The sequence below is a fragment of the Microcebus murinus genome, chromosome 19 (genome assembly GCF_040939455.1).
Source record: "Microcebus murinus isolate Inina chromosome 19, M.murinus_Inina_mat1.0, whole genome shotgun sequence".
In the NCBI taxonomy this organism is placed as follows: Eukaryota; Metazoa; Chordata; class Mammalia; order Primates; family Cheirogaleidae; genus Microcebus; species Microcebus murinus.
In genome coordinates this window covers 27171353-27196895 of record NC_134122.1, presented here as the reverse complement: position 1 = coordinate 27196895, position 25543 = coordinate 27171353, and the positions used below count along the sequence as shown (strand labels likewise).

The 25543-nt window shown below is 37.6% G+C and overlaps 1 protein-coding gene and 1 non-coding gene across 6 annotated transcripts in view; one reads left to right on the top strand and one right to left on the bottom strand.

Annotated features, from left to right (window-relative positions):
* SMURF1 (SMAD specific E3 ubiquitin protein ligase 1) overlaps window positions 1-25543 on the top strand; it is a 112423-nt gene that overhangs the window by 13099 nt on the left and 73781 nt on the right. The gene's annotated exons all lie outside the window — the stretch shown is intronic.
* On the bottom strand, window positions 334-440 carry LOC142862542 (U6 spliceosomal RNA). Its single transcript, XR_012913616.1, has one exon. It is a non-coding gene; the product is annotated as a U6 spliceosomal RNA (small nuclear RNA).

Genomic DNA, 25543 nt, shown 5'->3' with positions numbered 1-25543 from the left:
AGTTAAAAGTCCACTTCCCTTACCGCTCTGTCCTGGAGTTCATTCTTTCCTTTCTTGTCTGATTGGCCTAATTTGGGTCTAGTGTTCATCTCTGAACCAACCCCTGTGACTAGGACAATGGGTTGTGTTGGTTGGACAGTTAGGGTCCATCTTTGAATCTAGTCATGGGGTTAGTCCCACCTAAAATATAGGATTGAGACATTTGGGGGAATAGGAAAATAATCAACAAATAACTGGATGATACCAATTGTTTTCCTTTTTTTCCCCATAAAACTTTATTCTTTATTTTCCTATATTTGCTTGCTTTTTATTTTTATTTATTTATTTATTTTTAAAAATATGGAACACTTCACGAATTTGTGTGTCATCCTTGCACAGAGGCCATGCTAATCTTCTCTGTATCGTTCCAATTTTAGTATATGTGCTGCTGAAGCAAGCACTTTGCTTGCTTTTTATATCAGCCTTGATCCAAAGAGGATAAGAAACTGATAAAAAATAACTAAACAAATACATATTTTTAAAATGATAGAAATATTTTATTTTAAATACATATTTCAGGAACAATGGAAAAATATAGGTAGAAAAAATATAGGTAGAAAAAAACTGATAAAACCAGGTAAGTTAATTGCTATTTCATTTTCTGAAGCTCTGTGTGTGTGTGCGTGCGCCCGTGCATGTGCATGTATGTGTGTATATATATATTATTATTTCAAAATATGGGGTTACAAATGTTTTTGGTTACATGGATCATTTTTGTTATACTTGAGTCAGGGTTATAAGTGTGCCTATTACTCAGATGGTGTTCATTGTACCTGTTAGGTAGGTTTTTGCCCACCCCCATCCCCACCCCCCTCCTTGATTTCCACTGAGTTTTACTTCCCTCTGTGCACACATGTGCTCATCGGTTAGTTTCAATTTAATAGTGAGTAAATATGGTGTTTGCTTTTCCATTCTTCAGATACTTCATTTAGGATAATGGTATCCATTTCTATCCAAACTTTTGCAAAAGGCAGCATTCATCATACTTCCTGGCTGAGTAGTATTCCATGGTATACATATACCACCTTTTGTTAATCCATTCATGAATTGATGGGCACCTGGGTGGATTCCACATCTTTGCAATTGTGAATTGTGCTGCAATAAACATTTGAGTATAGGTATCTTTTTGATAAAATGACTTCTTTTCCTTTGGGCAAATATCCAGTAGTGGAATTGCTGGATCAAATGGTAGGTCTACTTATAGTTATTTGAATCTCCATACTGTTTTCCAAGGAGGTTGTACTAATTGACACCAAGAGTGTCAATTGTTTTCTTATAAATTTATGTTAGCTTTGTGTATGTTGAGTATAAGTAAGGTAAAGCTACTTCTGATAAAATGCACTTCTGATAAAGAACAAAAGATGTATTTTTATAAAAGTGCCAAGAACTTTTTGCCAAAGGAGGGTTGGGAATGGTACCTTTATATTTGGTGAACTTATCCCAATAAATTTCATTGTCAATTTATATTGTAGAATGTTCCTGGATTGTTGTATAATGTTGTTTTATTTGGGACTATTTTTAAACAAAATTCAGGTTCTGATTGTAGGAATACATTCTTAAATTATTTCTCTAGAGACAATAGGGCATTTTTAAGAAAGAAAAATATATGCTAATTATGTGATCAAATTCAGACTGTATAGAAAGAGCAAAATGTTTTTATGCGAGAATATAATTTTTATAAGATAAGTGATCACCAAACCTTCACCATAATAAATGCCTTGAATTAATGTCTATTCTTGATATTTGGAGCTCTGTTTTTTCACTCCTATTAGATGCTTGGCTGAAGTTTGAACTTCAGCTCCAAGGAATGATTGGCTCCCCTCAAACCCACGCTCTTCCATCTGTGGAGTCGGTGAGGCGGGTGGCGAAGGACTGGGCTAGAGCTTGCCTGTGCCTTTAGACAAGTGACCTCATTCCTTAGTTTTCTTGGCTATAAAAATAGGAGAAATAACTGGAACCACTTCAGAGTGTTGTTGTGAGTATTAAATGAAATAGTCCACATGCACTGTCTGGTACATAGTGCGTTCAATACATTTTAGCTAATATTAACACTGTCTTATTTTAGCAAATCTAAGATGACCTTGCTTGAAAGTCAAACCATTGTTTTACATACCACTAAAAAAGAAACACTACAACATGTGATTCATTTGAAGATTTCAGAGATGTTAAAATATGAAAAAATGTGTCTTAGAATCCATGATACATGGTATTATGGATGCCTCTGACTTGAAAGTTTCTGGAAATTGTTTGCATACCCACAAATTTATGCCATCTGTATTTGGTTTAAACATAATACACTGTGATCTAAAGTTTCTTTTCATTTTTGTTTTTGCCCTAAACTTAACATTGGATTTGCTCTCATGTGTTGCAGTATTGGAAATTTAATAATCACTAATTCACTCTGTAGGTTTAAATAATGGATTATGCAAGACCCAGGATAGGCTGGGCAACTTTAGTTATTTGCTTTTCTTCAGCGATTTAGAAAAAATATGAGATATGTTTTTGGAAGTCATTACTATTGGTTGAAAAAACCTGTTTGGAAGCTAAAGAGAGGTTAAGTGATAGTGCCTGTAACCTTTTAGAATAGCATGAATTATTGGCAGAAAGCCTGCTTAGGAAAATGCCTTGGATACACCCAAAAGCATTCAGTTTAGAAAGTATAATATTGATATTTGAAAGCAATGCCTGGTAGTTGATTTTCCACTAAAATTTAAATGTGGACAGTAGTATATTGTAGAGCTGGAGTCATAGTTACAGGATGTTTAAGTACCTACTTGGTATAGTAAACAGTTGCTATGTAGTATGCATAGCATAAATTTAGAAGTAGAATCTATAAGGATATCATATATAGCCTTGGTAGAGTGCCATTTTTCTTAGGAGCCTTGGTATTTAGAATGTTGTTAATCGGGTAGTATAAGCCTGTTTTTTTAAGGCCTGTTTTTTGATATTAATATTGAAATGAATTATGGAAGTCTTCTTGGGGGCTTGACCTATCTGTTTACTTATTGCATTATTTATGGCTTACCTCATCCGCTAAATGTTGGCAAGATTCTACTTTTAAGACAACCACACGAGAGGAACATATACCATTGGGTTACTTTACCATGAGCCCCAAAAGCTGTCGTCTTGCACATCTGGCACGTGAAGTATTTAGATATTATTTGAGGGTGTTGATTATAATTTTGTAAAAGACTGCATCCAGGTGCATTCTCTATTTTAAAGTATTTTAAAACAGCAATGTTGGGATTTTTGGGAAACCCTGGAGGGTTTATTTACTATTTTTTGTATAAGGTTCAGCTTAGTGGTACAAAAGATAAATTTTTATTTTAGAAAAGAAGTTTTATTTTAGAAAATGGTACCTGAATGGAAATAAAATTATTCCCAAAAGATATGGTTTATCAACTTAAGTACTTTCCATATTACCTGATTGTAATGCTGTTTATATTTAGAATAGACAGAAGCCAGTTCAAGACCTCTGAGCAAGGCTTTACAAAAGGGGTATTATTTTGTTATGGTTACTCCAGGTGTTTGATTTCAAGCAGTGTGAGTCAAGGATTTGGTGTTTCCTTATACTAGAATAGATTGGACTTTATTCAGAAAAGAAAAACTCATCAATTTGAAGCACACATCAAAGCCTAAAAATTATTTTAGGTAGTATTTTTATTTATTTATTTATTTATTTATTTATTTTTTGAGACAGAGTCTCGCTTTGTTGCCCAGGCTAGAGTGCCATGGTGTCAGCCTAGCTCACAGCAACCTCAAATTCCTGGGCTCAAGCAATCTTTCTGCCTCAGCCTCCTGAGTAGCTGGGACTACAGGCATGCGCCACCATGCCTGGCTAATTTTTTCTATATATATTAGTTGTCCAATTAATTTCTTTCTATTTATAGTAGAGATGGGGTCTCGCTCTTGCTCAGGCTGGTTTTGAACTCCTGACCTCGAGCAATACGCCCACCTGGGCCTACCAGAGTGCTAGGATTACAGGCGTGAGCCACCTCCCCGGACCTTAGGTAGTATTTTTAAATAGATAAGGCGTGCATATGGTATAAAAGGGTAGCCATTAAAAGTAAGTTTCCTTTTTTCTCTATCCTTTGTCAACCAGCTTGCCTCCAGAGAAGTAACCATTCTTATCATGGCATTATATTTCTTCTGTATTCCAGAGATTTTTCTGTGTTCCCTCCTTTTCTCCCTTTCTCCCTTTCTCTTTCTCTTCTAACACAGATAATAGCATAGTATGTGCATTGTGTACCTTGCTTTTTAAAATATTTTTATTTTTTATAATATAGATCAAGGATTGCTCCATTTTCCTATCTCCTGAGCTGCCTCTATGGCAGAGACATTCCCTACTCTATGACCATCCCTGTGCTTGTCATCTTTTCCCAGCAGTCTTGCATTAGGTGGAACCATGTGATTAGTTCTGGCTAGTGAACTGTGAGAAGTCACTTGTGCTGCTTTGGGGCTGAAGTATTAAGAACCTCCAGCTCTGCGGTGGAGCACCCTGAAGCTGTGTGTCATGTAGTGGAGGCTCTATCAGCCCGGGGCCCTGAATGATTATGTGGAATTGAGGATGCCCCTTCTTCTCTACCCCCCCCCCCCCAGCTATGCTACACCTGTGGGTAGAACAAGGAATAAACCTCTGTTATGTTAATTTACTTCTGCATAGAACCAGCCTTTCCTGATTGATAACAGCCTATTTCTTTTTAACAGCTGTGAAATGTACAACACTTTGAAGGAACCCTGTTCAAATTATCTGATACTTTGTTAAAGAACAAAAGAACATCTAATTAAAGAATGATAATTTTAAATAAACTCCAGACAAATGCATTTCACCCCAGTATATGACTATACAAATATAGCATGTATACATAGTTTTTAAAAAAGAAATATATACTCATTGAAAAATATAAAGGAGACATAGGTACTTCATTACTTAAATGAGGCTTAATTCTTTAACATTAAAGCTCATTTTTTGCATTAGAATTTGATATTCATTTTCTAGTAAAGTTATTTCTAAAGGAAGATAAACACCAAAGCCATATATATATATATATATATATATATATATATATGTTTTCTCATTATTGAGCATAGTGCTCAATAATTAGTATCACAGGATGAGAAGAGTATGGAAAAAAAGACACTCTCTACTAGGAGCTTAATAGTGCATAGGGAAACGAGACAGTCACTAGAAATAGTTCAGTAACAATAAAAAGGGCCCTGAAGATGTCTGGCTTCTGGGAAAGCCAAATTCGAATGGGCTCTGGAAAGACTGGCACAGGCAGAGGGACCGTTTATAACAGCACAAGCAAAAATGGAGTTGAACAAGCACCTGGCCATTTGGAAGATTAGACCAAAGTCAGAGGTGCCAGGGGAGTAGAGGAAAGAGAGGACACCTGGCTTCTGTGGCAGGGTGAGGGGTCTGGGCAAAAGTCTGGTAGCAGTGGTGAGAAGTTGGAGAGATTAGATCAGGAAATGAGATGATAAATTCTAATTTTAGAGATCTGCTGGGTGGAAAGAAAGGGCTTATTCTGTCATGCCCAGAGGGCAGCATGAGATCCAGTGAATGGAGTAGTGTGAACTAAGTAAGGGTCAGGCGCTGGAGACAATCAGCCTGGGTTCCAATCCTGGTTCAGCTACTTTACAGGCATGGAAGATGCTGGAAGGGTGCAGAGGGCAAGTTCAGAAGGGAATGAGAGTTGTGATGTCTTTGCTGTTGCTGCTATTTGGAAAGGAACTTGGTGAAGAGAGCGATAATGAGGGAATAAATTAAGCCCCCTCACAAAGTAATGTGTTCCTGTGTTTATGCAAATGCCAGATGATAGTCTTTCTAGGGTGTTTTACTAGGTGTTTTATTCCTTTATTGGGGCTAAGTTGGGACTAAATGGTTTACAGAGTTTCTTTTTTTTTTTTTTTTTTGAGACAGAGTCTTACTCTGTTGCCCAGGCTAGAGTGAGTGCCATGGCGTCAGCCTAGCTCACAGCAACCTCAAACTCCTGGGCTCAAGCGACCCTCCTGCCTCAGCCTCCCGAGTAGCTGAGACTACAGGCATGCACCACCATGCCTTGCTAATTTTATCTATATATATATTAGTTGTCCAATTAATTTCTTTCTATTTATAGTAGAGACGGGTCTCCCTCTTGCTCAGGCTGGTTTCGAACTCCTGACCTTGAGCAATCCGCCCACCTCGGCCTCCCAGAGTGCTAGGATTACAGGTGTGAATCACCGTGCCCGGCCCAGAGTTTCTTTTAAAAACATTCATTGAATAACTAGTATGTGCTAGGTTGCCTGGCAGGTACAATGCTGTGGGCATTATGAAGAGGGTAGAGACCAGAGGAAGGAAATGCTCACTGGTACCCTTTCTACGAATTGTTACAAAGTAAACATCAGGTTCCTATTTGGCACTTGTATAAAACCATTCTAAGTAGATAAGAAGTGCCTTTAAACAAGTTAAATATGGTAAGTACCAACTGGTATTGGACATCTTGATAAAATGGCCCTTCCTCTGATATACTCACTTTAGTATCTTGCTGGTTTATTGTAACAGACTTTCTTAAAACCTTCTTAGAAGTACTAATTGGAGCCCAACTGTGGCTTCTCCGGTCAATGGTAAGTTGGTACTTGTGTAGTGGTTTTCTTTTTGACACTGGGCCTACTTTCATTCACAATCAGGTACTGTTTAAAATCTTTTTGTGGGCAAAGTAGGTCAGAACTAAAGTACACAGGAGGGAATTACTTAGGTAGGGAGGCAGATCCTGTGGAAGCTACTGTCCCTTTTCCCTTCCCTTGGTTCTGCCCTGGAGCTGTACAACCTTCACACCAAAAGCTTTGAGTCTCTCCAAAAATATTCTAGAATGAGATTCTGCCAAGTGCTAGCTTTAAACCTTCAGCATTGGGACATAATTCTTTGGAGTGCTCCTTCTGTCCTTTGGCCTTTTTTATGGAAATCAGGTCATGTTGGCAAACTATACACTAGTATTGTAAAGCAAACACTGGTTAGAGTATGGGCTTTAGAGTGCAGTTAATCTGGGTTTCCACTCAGGCTCTACTGCTGGGTTAGCTAGGTGACTTTAGGTAACAATAATAAAGCTATGTGTCAATTATTGAAACTTTTACTATTTCCCAGGCAGCAACTACACTAAGCACTTTTCAGTTCTGTTTCCTTCTCTCCAACAAACTCACGTGGTATTCTTGTCCCCATTTTGGAGAGGGCAGAGTGCGAAGGAGTCAGTGACCTAGTTCCACCACATACCAGTTGCCGTGGCCAAATCATGCATTTCATCTTTAAGCTTAGACAGTATCTACCTCACCAGGTTGTTGTAAGGAGTAAATGAGGTAACTCAGCACCCAGATGTTCCCAGCACAGGGTAGGGGCTGGCTTGCCTAAGGCTTCACTGGGAGTATTTTGTAAGTGGACTAAAGTTTAACTGCTTTGGAAAATTGCATGCCTTCTCACTTTATAAGTTGTGGTAAAGATTGTTTCCGAATCTAGTTCTTTTCTTTTTTTTTCTCCAAATTAAACTCTTACCATCATTCAGTTAGGATCTCTGTGTTCAGTCAGCTTTCCCAGAAAATGGTCAGTTCAGGGGTTGTGTGGAGGGGAAATGGCTCCAGCTCTGTTGTGACACAGACGGGTAACAATATAAAAGAGAAAGAGAGGCCGGGTGCGGTGGCTCACACCTGTAATCCTAGCACTCTGGGAGGTCTAGGGGGGCAGATTGCTCGAGGTCAGGAGTTCGAAACCAGCCTGAGCAAGTACGAGACCCCGGCTCTACTAAAAGTAGAAAGAAATTAATTTGCCAACTAAAAATACATAGAAAAAATTAGCCGGGCATGGTGGCACATGCCTGTAGTCCCAGCTACTTGGGAGGCTGAGGCAGCAGGATTGCTTGAGCCCAGGAGTTTGAAGTTACTGTGAGCTAGGCTGATGCCATGGGCATCACTCTAGCCTGGGCAACAAAGCGAGACTTTGTCTCCAAAAAAAAAAAAGGTTAAAAGAGAAAGAGAGTATTTGTTCTCCCCAAATTTCTACCCTCTCTTACCATCCTAATATTTTTTATTGCCATTTATAACTTGGCCTATACCCCTACTAGTTATTTACTAAAAATCAGAGTAAACTTTGCCTTATTGTTGTTTATTGCATATGTATTTTTGAAATGTTACTCTGTAATTGCAGTTCCATGAAAAGGTAAATAAAGTTTCAGTGACTTCTAAAAGTTTGAAAATTCTTGGTTTAGGCTAGCTCTGTGCCTCGTTTCTATTTGGCTTGGTCCCCAGGCTTTCCCACTGTCCTCTCCATGAAAGAACTTTGCTTCACATTCTATTCAGTTTCATGAAACTGGTTGTCACTTTGAGATAGAGCATTTTGTGGTTCTGCTTAAACAGCCTTTGAACTCATGAACCAAGTTGAGGAGAGAATTTGCTAAAATAGAAAATTGTTGGATCCTAGAGACATTTTGAACAGTTCCCAAGTACAACGCCAGTAGTTGTCCAAAAGACACAAGAGAACTGATGTGAAATTATGATTATGTAAAAAGACAACACACACACACACTCTGGGGTATGATTGATGTCAGTGCGATTGAGTGAGCCTTTTAGTAGTGCAGAGTCAAGGACACTAACATTTCGAAAATACTGAAGCCAGGTTCTAGTTCTTTTCCTTGTTTCCAGCACTGTTTGCTGCTGACAGCATCAGGCAGCTAAGTGCAGTGAAGGTGACATGCATGGTGGTGCCAGGACTGTACACTGTCCCCTCCCCCCACTCCCCAATTCCTGCAGGGAGTCCTATTTGAGCTCCTCGGAGCAAGAGTTTTCCCCTGAAGTTTGAGGAGCTTGTCTTTGGGTGTGGTACTTCTCTCCACCATTTGTGTAGCTTCCAGACTGCTATGATTTTATCTCTCAGCAATGTTCCAGGAGGTTTTAGTGAAAATATAAAACCACCAAATCGCCTATCAAACTGAGTTTGAAAAGAGACCTCTTGGGAAAGGACAAACTAAGTATTCTAAGTGGTCTATGATCCAAAGCATTTCCTGGACTGTTTATCAAGGCTGAGCTTTACTTCCAAACCAAGCTTGAGAAGAATCTGGGAGTGTTTCCCAGCTGACTGGGGGTGGGGAAAGAGGAGGACACAAGTTTTAAAGAACAGAGAAAATATCACTCTCTTCTTTTTATCTTTTACATAGTTATCTGCTGAAATCTATCTACAGATAATGGCTTGCAAAATAGAAGTCACTTTGGAGTAGAAATTGGGTTGGTCTGGTAAATGTTAATTTAAAAATTATATATAATATTTTAATTTTACTTTGGGAATGGAACATTGGGTAAGATTAGCTTTTCAGTGGATCAGTCTTACTTGGCAAGGTTTAAAAATGCATAGAAAGTAGCATTATCTCCATGTTAATTATCATTAATCTCTAGTCATACCAGTTTTTTGCTTTGACTCTTATCATCTCAGACTTGAAGGTCTAAATTGGCACTTTGGGAAGAGCAGGGTGTTGAAGAAATAGTACTGGAAATAGTACTGGAAAGTAAGGAAATACTTGTAAGTAAGTAGATGGTTTTTCCCTCCCATCTGATTCAATGTTAGAGAGCTCTGTTTTAAACAATATTTTGATTGCAGTATCGATGCCTGATTTTATCATTATAGACAAGCTGCTATACATAGCAGTTTATTGCTCTCTTAATAGAATTCTTGTAAAGAAAAACTGTTTTCCTTATTTCACTGTTTCGTTCCCTAAAAGTTTTTGTATACTACAACTTATATCAAGAATTAAGATGTTGGTGATGCCAGAAAAAATACCTCTTTGGGTTGAGTAGTGCCAGCTTCACTTCCTTCAATGATAACACATTTATATGTTTTTTAACCTTGTTTTTTCTTCCTCCCCACTACACTGCTCTGCATGTGGGTTCCCTTGCTGAGAGGCTGGCATTGATGGTGAAAGACTTTAATCTAAATTTAGATTCTCTTCAGAGGTTTCGTAGAATACTTCCTTAAATTAAGTCACAGACTGCAAAAGCGGCTGCTAAGTGGGGCTTCCAGGTTAGTTATTCTTTTCAGTTCTAGAAATAAGGAAGACAGAGCAGGAAGGACTGGCTCTCACTTCCAGGTTTTTTGGGAGGTTCTTCCATTGTAGACAGAATCACTAGCAGCTTCGTGATGAACTGAAAGAGAGAGAATTTGGTGGTAATCTTACAGAAGTGGGAAACAAGCTCGAGCCCGAGGGAGTGTAGGTGTGTTTGGTTATCCTGTAGATTGTAGGTAGTAATGAGTAACGGGAGGTCTTCTATCTTTTTGTCTGACATCTGTAAATGTACCAGGGGACCTATAAGCCATGAGTTAAACCAGTACATTTAATTTTTAGGGACAGTGCTACAGTTGGAAGATCCTCAGAGTCAAGAGAAAGAGTTAAAAATGGGGTGTTGGAGCATAATCATGGATATTTTATATCATCTTTCAAATCATAGAAATGGCATGCTAAGGCTCCTTTTAGAATGCAGAGCTCCCTCACCTGTCAGTGCCTGAAGGCCTCAGACTGGAGAGGTCTGAAGTGGAAGGAGGAAGGAGGCAGTTGCCCAGGTTTCCCTGCCCCTAGAGAGTCATGGGTCCTGAGGATTGCTTGCTTGGGCAGGCCTGTTGCCACACATTCGCACAGCTTCCAGTTTCTGTTATGAAGCATCACACTGTATAATCTTGTATTTGGGAAAGTCCTAATTCTTAAAAATTACTCCAATATCTGCCACTGTTAGATAAACACATCTCGAATCTTAGTCCCAGTTTCCCCCCCCCCAGCATCGGTCAGCAACCTTCCCATGAGCATATTTTCATTATACAGCTACCCCTTTATTTAAATATTTACTCTCTTAAAAAGGTCAATTTGGTTTTTTGGGGAAAGGTGATATATGCACAGTGCAACATTTAAACTACAAGATGGCTTATTTGAAAAGGAAGTCTCTTCACACCTGGCCCTTACCTTCAAGTTCTCTTCCCCAGAGACAATCCACTGGTAACAACAGTTCTTGTATGTTTTGGCAAAGATAGGTTAGATTAAAATCCTTATATTCTTCCTCTACTTGTTCCCCTCCCCCTGCCTTTTAAGGGGATAGACATAGTTCTGTATTTGACTTTTTTCACTCAATGTGTCTTGGAGATCTTCCCATATCATTATAATATAAATCTGTGTCTTTTTAAAATTCAGGTAAAATTCACGCAACATGAAATTTACCGTGTATAATTCAGTGTCATTTTAGTACATTCCTAATTGTTGTACAACCATCACTACTACTTGACTCCAGAACATTTTCATCACCCTCAAAAGCAAGTCACTCTTCATTCTTCCAACCCTAGCCCTGGCAACTATTAATCTGCTTTCTATCTCTATAAATTTGCCTATTCTGGGCATTTCATAAAAATGAAATCATATACTATGTAGCTTTTTGTATCTAGCATCTTTCATTTGACATAATGTTTTCAAGTTTCATCTATGTTGTAATATATATCAATACTTCACTCCTTTTAATGGCTGAATAAAATTTCATTGTATAGATAGACCACATTTTGTTTATCCATTCATCAGGTGATTGACATTTGGGTTGTTTCCACTTTTTGTCTATTGTGAATAATGCTGCTATGAATATTTGTGGGCAAGTTTTTGTGTGAACATATGTTTTCAGTGCTCTTGGGTATATACCTAGGAGTGGAAATGCTGGGTCATATGGAATTCTATATTTAAATTTTGAGGAACTGCCAAACTGCTTTCCATGGTGGCTGCATCATTTCACCATCCCACTAGCACTGTACAAAAGTTTCTATTTTTCCATGTCCTAGCGAACACTTATTTTCCATTATTGGTTTTTTGTTTTGTTTTTTTTTTTTGCTTTTTAGTTATTATTATAGTCATCCTGCTGGGTATGAAGTGGTATCTTATTGTGGTTTTGATTTGCATTTCCCTAATGACTAATGAGGATGAGGATATTTTCATGTGCTTATTGGTCACCTGTATATCTTCTTTAGAGAAATGTCTATTAATTGGATTTGGATTTTTTGTTGTTGTTATAAGAGCTCTTATATATATTCTTGATACTAGATCCTTATCAGATACATGTTTACCAAATATTTTCTCCCATTCTGTAGTTTGTCTTTTCACTTTCTTAATAGTATCCTTTGATACACAAAAGTTTTAAATTTTAGTTTTAAATTTTGTTGTTTGTGCTTTTGGTGTCATATTGAAGAAACCATTACCTAATTCAAGGTAATGAATAATTAAGCTATATTTTCATCTAAGAGTTTTGTTAGGTCTTACATTTAGGTCTTCAATTATTTTAAATTTATTTTTATATATAGTGTGCATAAGGGGTCCAAATTCATCTTTTTGGTAGTGGATATCCAGTTGTTCCAGCAACATTTGTTGAAAAGATTATTTTTTGGAAAAGACTTTACCCCATTGAATGGTATTAGCACCCTCTTGAAAATCAGTTGACCATAAATGTATGGCTTTATTTCTGGACTTTCAATTATATCTTTTGATCTATAATGTTTCTCCTTATGCCAGTACCACATATTTTGATTATTGTTGTAGCAAGTTTTGAATAGGAAGTACAAATCTTTCAACCATGTTCTTTTCAAGATTATTTTGGCTATTTGGGATTTATTGTAGTTTCATATTAATTTTAGGATGAGCATGTCTATTTCTATTAAAAAAGGCAGTTGGGGTTTTGACAGAGATTGCTTTGAATGTGTAGATCAATTTGGGGAGTGTTGCCATCTTACTATTAAGTCTTACTGTTCATGAACATGGGATGTCTTTCTATTTGTTTGGGTCTTCTTTAATTTCTTTCAATAATGCATTATAGTTTTCAATGTATAAGTTTTGTACAGAGTCTCACTTTGTTGCCCAGGCTAGAGTGAGTGCTATGGCGTCAGCCTAGCTCACAGCAACCTCAAACTCCTGGGCTCAAGCAATCCTCCTGCCTCAGCCTCCCAAGTAGCTGGGACTACAGGCATGCGCCACCATGCCTGGCTAATTTTTTCTATATATATTAGTTGGCCAATTAATTTCTTTCTATTTATAGTAGAGACGGGGTCTCACTCTTGCTCAGGCTGATTTAGAATTTTTTTGATATATTTTTAGTTGTCTGGCTAATTTCTTTCTATTTTTAGTAGAGATGGGGTCTCGCTCTTGCTCAGGCTGCTGAAACTCCTGAGCTCAAATGATCCTCCTGCCTCCATCTCCTAGAGTGCTAGGATTACAGGTGTGAGCCACTGCGGCTGGACTATTTTGCAGTTTTGCAGAGCTCATTTATTAGCTGTAATAGCTTTTGTATAGATTCTTTAGGGTTTTTTATATATAAGATTTTTGAATATATATAGTGTTATTTTGTCGTTTCCAATCTGTATGTTTTTTAGTTGGCAAGAACAGGCATATTCCTTATTCCTGTTATTATGAGGGAAACCATCCATTCTTTCACCAGCAAGTATGATGCTATCTGTGGATTTTTTGTAGATGCCCTTTATGTAGTTGAGGGAGTTCCCTTCTATTCTTAGGTTGTTAAGTGTTTTTTATTATGAAAGAATGTTGAAATTTGTCAAATGTTTCCTTTGCATCAATTCAGATGATATTGTGGTTTTTCCCTCCCTTTATTCTATTAATATGGTATATTACATTGATTGATTTTTTTGTATGTTGAGCCATCCATGCATTCCTGGGATAAATCCTTTGATCATGGTGTTTTAATCCTTTTAATATGCATTTATATTCAATTTTCTGGTATTTCCTTGAGGATTATTTGCATCTGTATTCATAAGGGATATTGGTCTTGACATCTTTGGCTGGCTTTGGTATCAGGGTAATACTGGTCTCACAGAATTATTAATAGTTAAGAAGTGTTGTCTCCTCTTCTGTTTTTGTAAGAGTTTATGGAGGATTTTTGTTAATTAAAAAAAATGTTTCTTAAAACTTACCAGTAAAGCCATCTGGTCTTGTAGCTTTTCTAGTTGTTTAGGCATGGTTTTTGTTTTTAGCTCTTTAAGCACATTTAAGACCATTGATTTAAAGTCTTTGTCTAGTAAGTCCAATGTCTGGGTTTCCTCAGGGACAATTTCTGTTAAGTTCTTTTTTCTGTGTATATACCATACTTTCCTGTTGTTTTATGTTTCATAATTTTTTTTTGTTCTAAAGTGGACTTTTTGAATATTATAATGTGGTAACTCTGGAAATCAGATTCTCCTCCCCCCAGGGATTGCTTTTGTTTATTGTAGCTGTTTTTTGTTCATTTAGGGACTTTTCTGAACTAATTTCATAAAATCTATATTCTTTCTCATGTGTGACTACTGAAGCCTCTCTTCCACTAGCTTAGTGGTCAGCTAGTGAATCATCAGAGATTTATTTAAATGTTTGGAGAGACAACAACAGAAACCTCCCAGTCTTTGTGGATGGGCTGTGTGTGTGCATGTTGAGACATGCCTTTGACACTCAGCTAGGCAATTTATAGCTCTGCTTTAGTTTTCATTTCCTGCTTGCAAAGAGCCTGAAGGTGAGCCAGAGGTGAGAGTTTAGGGCCTTCTAAGGTCTTTTCTGAGCATGTACCCAGTCTCAGCATGCACGTTGCACATGTTCTTCTTGAGTCACAGGAATCTTCAAAGCCCATGTTCCCTAAAGTATCTTATTGCTCAGCCTTTCCTCCTAAGCTTTTACATTAGTCCATTGTTTGCACTCCCCCACCCAAGTTTAACCCTTGCTGCAGGTGATAGCAACTAATACATTTGCTTTTAAATGTTTGTAACAAATGCAGGACAACCCCCCTCCCAACCCCCTCTCCATCCCAGTCCTCTATCCCCATCCCTACATCTGTCTCAGCCATGGGAGAGTTCTGAGTTAGGCAAAAGAAAGGCAGGCTCTTTGAGCCAGTCCTTTAAGGAGCCACCAGACCAGTCAAAACCATCAACCACAATTCTTTGAGACTAAGATCTGTTCTGCTCCCTCTGGTACTAGGTACCTATACTGAAAATGTTAGTTATTGTCTTCAAGGCTGCTGCCAAGCTAGGGAATGGAATGGGACCAAGGTAAATAAAAATACCACAAAGCTCTCTTACTGAAATTCAGCTGTTTATTTTTGATTAAGTGTTCCCTTGCATGTCGTAATCTTTTGATTATTTTCCAGTGTTCTGTAACAGTTGATTTTGATAGTTTTTTTTGCCAGTTATTCATTATTTTTAATGGAGTGACTAGCTTTTGGAATTCTCTGCTGTCTTTGTGTGTTTTCTGCTGCTATAACAGAATACCATGGACTGGGTAATTTATAAAGAGAAGAAATTTATCTCTTACAGTTCTGGAGGCTGGGAAGTCCAAGAGCATGGCTCTGAAATCTGGCAAGGGCCTTTGTGTTGCATCATAACATGAAGTAAGGGCAAGTGATTGCCTGATACAGAGAGAAAATGGGAGCCAAACTTACTGTTTTATCAGGAGTCCGCTCCCATGATAACTCACACACTCCCACCCCACAATAACAGCATTAATCCATTTATGAGGGTAGAGTTTTCATGACCCAATCACTTCTTAAAGACCCCATCTCCCAATATTATTGCATTGGTAATTAAATTTCAACGTGAGTTTTGAAGGGAACATCCAAACTGTAGTACCTACTCTGGCATTTTCATACTTTTAAAATAATTCCTTAGCATTTCATTGCATAGATATATATTGTTTTAATCTGTCTTCTGTTGCTTATAACAAAACACCTGAAATTGGGTAATTTGTAAGAAATGAAATTTATTTCTTATAGTTCCAAAGGCTGGGAAGTCCAAGGTTGAGGGGGCGCATCTGATGAGAGCCTTTGTGCGGGAGGGGACTCTGTACAGAGTCCCAGGGCAGTGCAGGGCATCACATGGTGAGGGGGCTGAGCCTGCTAACATGCTATGCTCAAGTCTCTCTTCCTCTTCTTACTGCCATCAGTCCCACTCCTGTGATAACCCATTAATTCATAATCTTTCAGTCCATTAATCCATGAATGGATTAATCCATTCATGATGGCAGATGCCCTCATAACTAATTATCTCTCAAAGGCCCCAACTCTCTGTACTGCCACATTGGGGATTACATTTCAACATGAGTTTTGGAGGGGACATTCAAACCATAGCATGCATTAAATCAATTGGCCCTCTGTGATAGGCATGTGGGGTGTCTCTAATCTTATGCTTTTATATACAATGCTGCAGTGAATATCCTTGGATATATGTAATTTTACACATATGTAGGCATATCTGTGTATAAATTTCTACAACTGGAATTTGAGTCAAAAATTTTGTATATTTTTAATTTTAATTTATCATTTTGATAAATTTGACAAAATTAAATTTACTAAACAGCTCTTCATAGAGATTATTTTAATTTAGACTTATACCAGCAATATCTGCGAATGGCTGTTTCTATGCCCTCATCAACACTATGTGGTATCAAATTTCTTGTATGTGTGTGTGAATTTGTTTTTATTGGGGAATAAGACTTAGGCTGGGAAATGTCACCTTGGGGTAGTAGTCTGTGTATTACCAGAATTTACTCAACCAGTCCTGTGCTGCTGGACCAGTTGGGCTGTTTCAGGCTTTTGCTCCTCAGTGATGTACTGAGTAACTCCATGCATATGTCATTTCTGTACATGTGCCAGTTTGTCTATGGACTACATTCTCAGAGTAAGACTGCTGAGTTAAAAGGCATATATGTTTTTGTGTGTGTGTGTGTGAGACAGAGTCTCACTCCATTGCCTGGGCTAGAGCGCCATGGCGTCAGCCTAGCTCACAAGAACTTCAAACTCATGGGCTCAAGCAATTCTTCTGCCTCAGCCTCCTGAGTAGCTGAGACTACAGGCATGTACCACCATGCCCGGCTAATATATATAAATATATATATTTTTAGTTGTCCAGCTGATTTCCTTCTATTTTTTTAGTAGAGACAGAGTCTTGTTCTTGCTCAGGCTGGTCTGGAACTCCTAGCTCAAATGATGTGCCCGCCTCGGCCTCCCAGAGTGCTAGGATTACAGGCATGAGCCACCACACCCCCCAGCCCATATATGTTTTTAAAAATATCATAAATATGGCTAGATTTTCTGACATAGATATTGTACCCCTTTGCATTTGTTCTAGTCTGTTTCCCCACAGTCTTTTCAATAGATTGTCAAACTTGGATTTTTCCCAATCTGATAGATGAGGAATGGCATCTCAGTGTGGCTTAATCTGTATCTCTCTTGAGTGAGGTTGAGCATCTTTTCATATTCAAGGGCCATTTATATTTACTTTCTGTGAGCTTTCTGTTGAAAGCTCATTCTAATATCTAATATGAATATCTAATTCCCTATTTCTTCCCCAAGAAAAATCTCATTGATATTTTAAGAGGATAGCATTAAGTTTTTAGATTAATTTGGAAAGAACTGATGTTTATGTTGAATCTTTTTATCCTAGGACTTATGTTTTCCCACTTGTTCAACTCTTCATATACAAAACTTTCTTCATATAGTTTTCTTAGGTTTATTTATAGGAATTTCATCTTTTTTCACTGTAACTTTAAATGAGGTTTTCATCACATCCTGTACTGAGATTTTCTATATATACTAAGGCTATTGATTTCCATATTCTAATTATGTTCCCATTCATCTTGCTGAATTATTCGTATTCTTTATAGTAGTTTTTAGTTGATTCTCCTGATAAATATCATGTCGTTTGAAAATAAAACATGTCTAAGGACCTTATTGTTTATTTATAGCACTTTCTCTTATCCTGTTGAGTCATTAATGTCTCCCAAACACTCTTCAACAGTACAAGTAGTGTTGGTGGTGCTGGGGGATGTCCTTGTTTGCTCCTGACCATGATGGAAGTGTTTTCCCATGAAGCCTGATGTTAGTTTTTGACTTGAAATACTTATATTTTACTGTGTGAAGAAAGCATTTCTATCTTTGTCTTGTATTAAGTTTTTAAAAATCACGAATAGATGTGGAATTTTATCAGATGCTTTTTCTGTATCTTTGATGATTCAGTCAGAATCCAGTTAGAAAAACAAACTCCCCCAGGTATTTCAGACAGAAGGGATTGAATGCAAGGATTGGGTTATACACATGTTCAAACACAAAGTGGATGTTGTCCTTAGAGAGAGTGCAAACATTGTCACTTCCAGGGCTGGGGAAAAGTAAGAGATGGTGTTACCATAGCTGTGGAGCTTAGCACAGGGCTCCTGTGGGGCTGGTGGTCAGACTTCCAAGGGAGTCTCTACACAACTGGTATTCAGATGTTTGAGGATGTGGGTACAGCTCAGTGAGTGCCTGAGCCCCTAAGAGAGCTTGTGACTTGGTGGGTGCCAAGTCAACTGAGAAAGGTCCAATTTGGTCAGTGTGGAAAGTCAGCCAGTGTGTGGAAGTGAACATAGTACAGCCTGAGGACAGCCTGGGGTTAAGCCCTAGAGCTTTGATGTCTTTGAGGGATGTGTGTGGCAAGGCTGGTGCTAAGAGTGACAATGGAAGGTGGAGGCTGGAGCCAGCCACCTGTTGCTGCTGGAGAGATGCTGACACAAATGGGAAAAGAGGAAGGAAGCCCCTTTTTCTCTCCTCTCAACTTTCAGCCTCTCTCTAGAACTCCCTGTTGGCATAAGTTAACAGGGAGCCAGCCATCACAGGGTCTGGGAAACGTAGTTTGTAGCTCTAGCCCCAGCGTTACAGAGTATAGCAGAGTGGGCTTGGAGAAAAAAGAACATGGGTAAATAACTGCACATAAGAAATCATGCTGTTCCCCTAGCATGCCATTTGTAGGTGTACAGAGTGATTTTCAACATAGTGAATTAGCTTCTTAATATCATATTAGGAGAAATTTGGAAATCTCTTCCAAATTAAAGGTCACAGTACAAATTTGTTAATCTTATGAATACTGAATCCTACCCATGGCTCTTACTAACCTTCTTCCTTAATTTAAAGTGTGCATATTACTTTAGTGACTAAGTTGAAAAAGTGGCTCTGGAAAGTGCTGTGCATCTAGTGGGCAATGCTACTGTGTCTTTTTGAAATCTTGGAAAAGCAAGAATGCTGTCACTTCCTGCATTAGCTTATTGGAGGAACAGCGTATTTCAAGTCTTAGCTCTAACTTAACTTCCTTTTTTCCCCGAGTTCCTATTATACTTACATCATTAAATGGTATGTCTAATAGGTCAGTTATTATGTGTTTTGGCATCTATAGAACAGTAGAAATATCTCTTGGAAGTGGAAAAGAATTTTATCTGGTGGGCATATTCTAGGGTGAACATATTTTTTGCTTCTCCCTGGAATCCTTCAATTTTAAACCTGTTGTCCTGGCATAATTAATAATAGCACCCCTTCTTTTTAAAAGTACCCAGATTTGGTCACTTTACATAAAACCTAGCTGACTGATGTCCAGGCCATCTTCTCTGGTATAGGTCTATTTTTAGAAATTCTAAAAGTTAATCTCCCAGGTATTTAGCTATGTCCTCCATAGGTCACCATGTGAGGAAGCCATACAGAGAGAAGTTAAGTATGTGGTTGGGGTTGATACAAGGGCCTGTAACATCAGGTTGCATATGTATATATACAGACATATATGTACAGGATCTTCAGCATACATGCTTTCACGGGATGTATGCTCAGACATCCAAACACATGCACATCTCTAAAGAGTTTTTTTCCATCTTAAGTGTTATTATTCTTTAATAAAGGAATGATTCTTTTCAAGATGAGAGATCCCATTAATCTTTTAAAATTGCAAGCCTTGAGTGCATGGGCGTAACAGGGAATGCCTGGTATGGACCAGTTGTTAAGGCTCCACACAGCAACAATGGCCAAGTGTTCTTTAGGTTGTGAGTAGGTTGTGGGTCTCATTATGATTTGATTAAGTTTGCTCTGTTAGTGCTGTTCACATACTTTCAAGAGATTTTCTTCAACTTTTAAGTGAGTTTGGAGATATCTGTTATAGATGTGTTTTGAAGAAGAATGTCTTTTGAAAGTGTCCTCACATAGACAAATTAGGTTAACATCCTCATTTTTCATTTTTTTTCACACTTTTGGGATATTTGTCACATTTTCTGGGACAGGTGTGTGTATATGCAAACAGGCTTGCTGTTGAGGTAAACAATAAAATGTCTCAGTTACCCTGGTGTTGTTACTAATAATTCAGAAGAACAAGTTTGGGATTTCAGTAAAGGAACTTCTTTTCTCCAGGAATTCTGCTTGATGCAACTGTGGAATTGGCTTGGGAAGGCTGGGATAAGCTTAATGTTTCTTGCTTCCTGTAAGTGAATGCTCTTTGGTATAGGGCAGCCCTGCAACTAGAACACAAAGGTGGTTTCCTGTGAGAACTTCTAGAGGTTAATGCACAACTTTCTCTGTGTCCGAGAATAGTTGTTTCTTCATTTGTTAATTGTGTTAGGTCCAACGGATTTCTGGAACTCATAATGAATCTGGATCATAAGGAATCAACTAAGCACAGTCAGAAATATCTTAATGTCAGTTTCATATTTTTTAAAATGAAGCTTTAGTTTTCCTATAAGTATGTGTACCAAATTTGAGAGTCTTCCTATTTTGAGGGTTTCTTATCATGGCAGGGGAGTTGATGTGTAAGGCTATGAGAATAGTTTTCATTTGCACCCCCTTCATTCAGATGTTTGAGGGTATCCATCTGTCTGGTCCACAGGTGATGTGGGCAATGAATTGTCTCTGTTAAATTTTGTTTCTTCTGGTGACACAGGAATGTACCTTTACCAAAAATTTATCATAGAATCTACGGTATGTTATTTCCATTTGATTAATAATTACAACCACATTTTGATTTCTTCCTACCATCTTTCCACATGTACTTGGAGAAAATGCAAAGGGAATATTTCATCTTGACTGCAATAGTGCTGGTGATAAATGCAGTTATTAGCTGGTAACTGAAAAAGCAAAGATCTACTTAGCTTTGATTTAATCCTTAAATCACTTGAAGAAAACCAACTGAAAGGAAAAAAGAGGTTGCAGAAGGCAATGGAATTCTCAAAGTGAGAGGTTGGCCACCTGTCTGACTTGTCTGCAGTTACAACCCCTACTGCTTACTAAAATGGCAGCCAGAGTTTAGGCCCCTTCCCTTGTGGTTTCTTTGACCTTGTGTTCCAGTATTTACTGGATATTTTAAACAGTTTCCCCCAGAATTTACTGCTTTGTTTCACACAGTGTACACATTCAGGCTATAAAAGGACCTGTTGAGACAAATGTTACACTTTCGCAAATCACAGTGTATCTTCATGATGAGTTTTTAGATTTATATTTGCAGAGGGTTCGTAGTAGTTTAATAATAGGCTGGATTTTTCTAAGTCTTTGATATTTTCTGGTTTGCCTCCTTGGGATTGCATCTCGGTATAAAAGTCTTCAACATCCTGATTTTCTTAACTTCAGTAGTCATTAATTGAGCAACTATTTCTTGCAATAACCTTCTTCTATGCTGCAGAGAGTATCAGATTATCAGAGGTAGCCCCTGCTTCCAAGAATTTTACATTGGGAAAGGAAGGATGGGGAGGAAAAAGAGCAGATTATATTATATGCTTTCCTAGAAGTAAACAGAATCACAGGAGTATATAGCATTTGAATGAACTTGGCCTTGCAAGATTGTTGGAAATAGGCAGGTGGTGATGGGTTGGGGAAGGGCATTTTAAATATTGGAAATAGCTTGAGCAAAGGCTTAGAAGTAGCCTAGCACTTGACATTTGTTGGGAGTAGTCATTCTGTGGACCAGAATCCTATAGTCTTAGTGGGAGAAGCTATAGTAGAAGATGAGCTGTTTATTGGGGTCCAACTGTGTGGTAAACATCCTCTTGCCATTTAGGCCCCATCTGTGACACATGTTCATAAAAAGCTAATATATGATTAGAATGTAAAAATCTGTCATTATAAGACAGAAATGAAGAAGCAGTATATGTGGTGGTGAAGAGTACAGACTTGTAGCTGGATCGCCTGGATTCAAATCCTTGATAACTCTGTGGCCTTGGGCAAGTTACTCAGTCGCTCTGATGCCTCAGTTTCCTTGCATATAACATGGAGGTAATAATAGTCCCTATGACAGATTAATTGCGAGAACTGGATGGTTAGTATGAAAAGGATTACAGCAGTGTCTGGCATATAGGAGAGTGGTATATACGTGTTAGTCGTTCTAGTATTAGTATTTGGGTACAATGTATAATTTTATTTTTTTCCTCTGAAAAAATAGATTAGTCCTTCTGTAGCTTATATATTCTATATAATTTTGCTTTAGTGAAATTGTAGTGTCCAAGCTCATAAGTTCATGAAGGCTCTCACAGCAGAATTTTCATTGTGATAAAAATGTCTTCCTTTCAGAGAGTCTTCTTCCTTTCAGAGAGCCTTTGTGCTTTGCGTCGCAGCTGTGTAGCTTCACTGGCTGCTTCCTGGGACATGGCAGATTGTGAAGGTTGGTTGGTCATGTAGTTTATCATTCGTGTGTGTGTATGTGCACACATGTATACTTGTGAGTGTATTACAGATTTTCAGTGAGTCAATTTTGAAATTAATGGGATGGTATGTGAGAGAATGATATCTTGCCTATCAGTAGGGTGTTTTGGTTACAAGCAACAGAAACTGGCTTTGGCTAATTTAGGCATAAGAGAATTTATTGGAAGATTGTTGAGTGCCTAGAATGGCCCGAGGTTGGGTACCAAACTTGAGAAAAGGTGAGAAACAAGGTAGCTCAGGTGATCTAGAAGCATAGCAGACAAATAGCCTGGTCTGCATACAGCCCTTGCTGCTGTCTCTGTCCCTGCAATTTAGGATGTCCAGCTTCCAACCAGTTCTGTTCTCCTCATGTAACTGCCCCATTGTATTATAGCAAAAATTGGAAGCAGTTAAATGCCTAGCAATAGGGATCTTAATACTTTATGGAACAGCCATATAGTGGAAAACATTGTAATGCTTAAGTGTTTTATATAAGAGTATCTAATGACACAGAAACTGTTTATACCTTCTATTAAGTGAAAATGGCAGTTAGAAAACTCTATGGGCAGGATAATTACGTTTAAAAAATCCAGTGAAGTAGGTGCTATCACTATTTCTATTTTACAGATGAGGCTTAGAGATATTGACTCTTTTGCCCAAGGTCATATGGCTAGTAAGTGGAGGAGGAAGGTTTAAACTGGAAGGCTCTGGAACCAGGCACTTAGCCATTTCACTACCCTTTCTCATAGACAGAAAAGCTCTTATAAGCTGGGAGGTGAGATTCCGGATGCTTTTATTATTATTTATTTATTCTAATATCTATGATGAGCACATGTTACCTGTATAGTGACCAAAATGACTCTTAAGTTATTGTAAAAATAAAAAGTTTTAGAATACTTTTCTTCCAGTTGAAAAGTTATGTATCCAGAGATATCCATTGCAAAGGTTTTTTCATATGTAACAAGAAATCCCACGGCTGGGCATGGTGGCTCATGCCTGTAATCCTAGCACTCTGGGAGGCGGAGGCGGGAGGATCCTTTGAGCTCAGTAGTTCGAGACCAGCCTGAGCAAGAGTGAGACCCCATCTATACTAAAAATAGAAAAATTAGCTGGGTGTCGTGGCATGTGCCTGTAGTCCCAGCTACTCGGGGAGGCTGAGGCAGGAGCATCGCTTGAGCCCAAGAGTTTGAGGTTGCTGTGAACTAGGATGATGCCATGGCACTCTACTCAGGGCAACAGAGTGAGACTTTTTCTCAAAAAAGAAAAAAAAAGAAATCCCAATAATTATCTTCATTGACATATGAGTTTCTTCTTTGAACTTGTGTGTCATACAGTATGTTTATCATTGATAGGACAAGCAGTTACCATCATCAAGACCAGAAAATGTCATTGGAGTTTTAAATTCACTGTTGCTGTATTTTTGGAATTACATGAAAGCATTGATAAAATAGTTAGTACTTTAAATGGAAGGTTTAAATCTGTGGAGCTTTTTAAGATTTGTATTTGTCATGTCTTGGCACAAGTTTCTCGTTTGTAAAGTCTGGTTATGAAAAGACTCCGGGTTCCATATGTATATTTAAAATACTCTGAATCATGAATTCAAATGAGTAATTGACATATCTATATCAGATTTCTGCTTTATCATACCTCAACATGAAGGCAGTGTATATTTTACTATTTGCAATAATAAACACACATAATTGGCAAAATGATATTCATTTTAAATACTCTTCTGCAATGTCTTTTATAACTTCCCAGAAATTACTTTATTGGAATGAAAATTTGATTTCCCAGGGAGCTTAGGAAATGGGTCACAAGTGTAAATGCACACAGGCATGTGTACATAGTGCTGGAGATGGTGAATGCATAGGCATTTAGAGATTCGAAGCTCCACATTTCCATTTCTTCACTCTTTTTACTCAAATCTAAAGCCACATTTGATTGTAAGATGTGCAATTACATGTATCACTAAAAGAGAAAAAATACTATGAATTAAATGATGATAATGCTTTCTAAGTATCATTTTTATTTATACTATTGAAAGAGCCACTTATTTAAGTATAGATTCTTGTGCATATGTAATTTAAAAGTATAAGAAAAATAGATTAAAGAATTTCTAAAATATCTTCACATTCATTGTCCATCTATTCTGAATCCACTGTTTGACACAGAATCGGCAATATTTGTGTTTCCACATAACGTGCTATTAAAAGTGTTGATAATGCAACTTTTCTAGAATAGTGCTCTGTAAGTTTTTTTAAGCAGCTTTATTAAGATATAATTCACATACCATACAATTTGTTCCTTTAAAGTGTAAAAGTCAATGGTTTTAGGTATATTAATTACATTATTCATTTTGTAAATTTGGTAAACTATATATAATAAAATTTGCCATTTTAACCATTTTTAAGTTTACAATTGAGTGGCATTAATTACATTCAGAATGCTGTGCAACCATCACCACTGTCTACTAATATTTCCAAACCTTTTTTTATTCACCTCAAACAGAAACTCTGTAACCATTAAGTGGTAATTCTCCATTTATATAAATATCACATCTGCAGATTAGACCAGGGTATAGTCCCTGCTCCATTACTGAATGTCTACAAGACCTTGTTCTCCCTATCCCTTGGATTTTTAAACCAGTGAATCTAGGAATAATTACACATGCACACACCTACATTCTCTCTGCCATAATACCATGCCTTTGCCATAATATTTATATGACTATTAAGTGGATGAATTATCTTTCAAAACTCTTTTAGAGACTGGTGTATAGGATGTTAGTAAAATGTACCAAGAACAGCAAAATATTGATTTTCATAAAATGTTAGTAAGATTTTAGAATGTATAAAAATTCCAAGTTAATATTTATAAGATCATATTTTGCCATTTATAAATAGTACAAATTTAAGTGGGATCAAAATTCATAATCCTAGTATGCCCCTGTAAAAAGGTGGCCAATTTATGATGCTTTATCTTTTTACATTTCAAATGTATACCATAATATCACATTAATAGTATCTGAACTTGCCTAGACATGGAAATACAA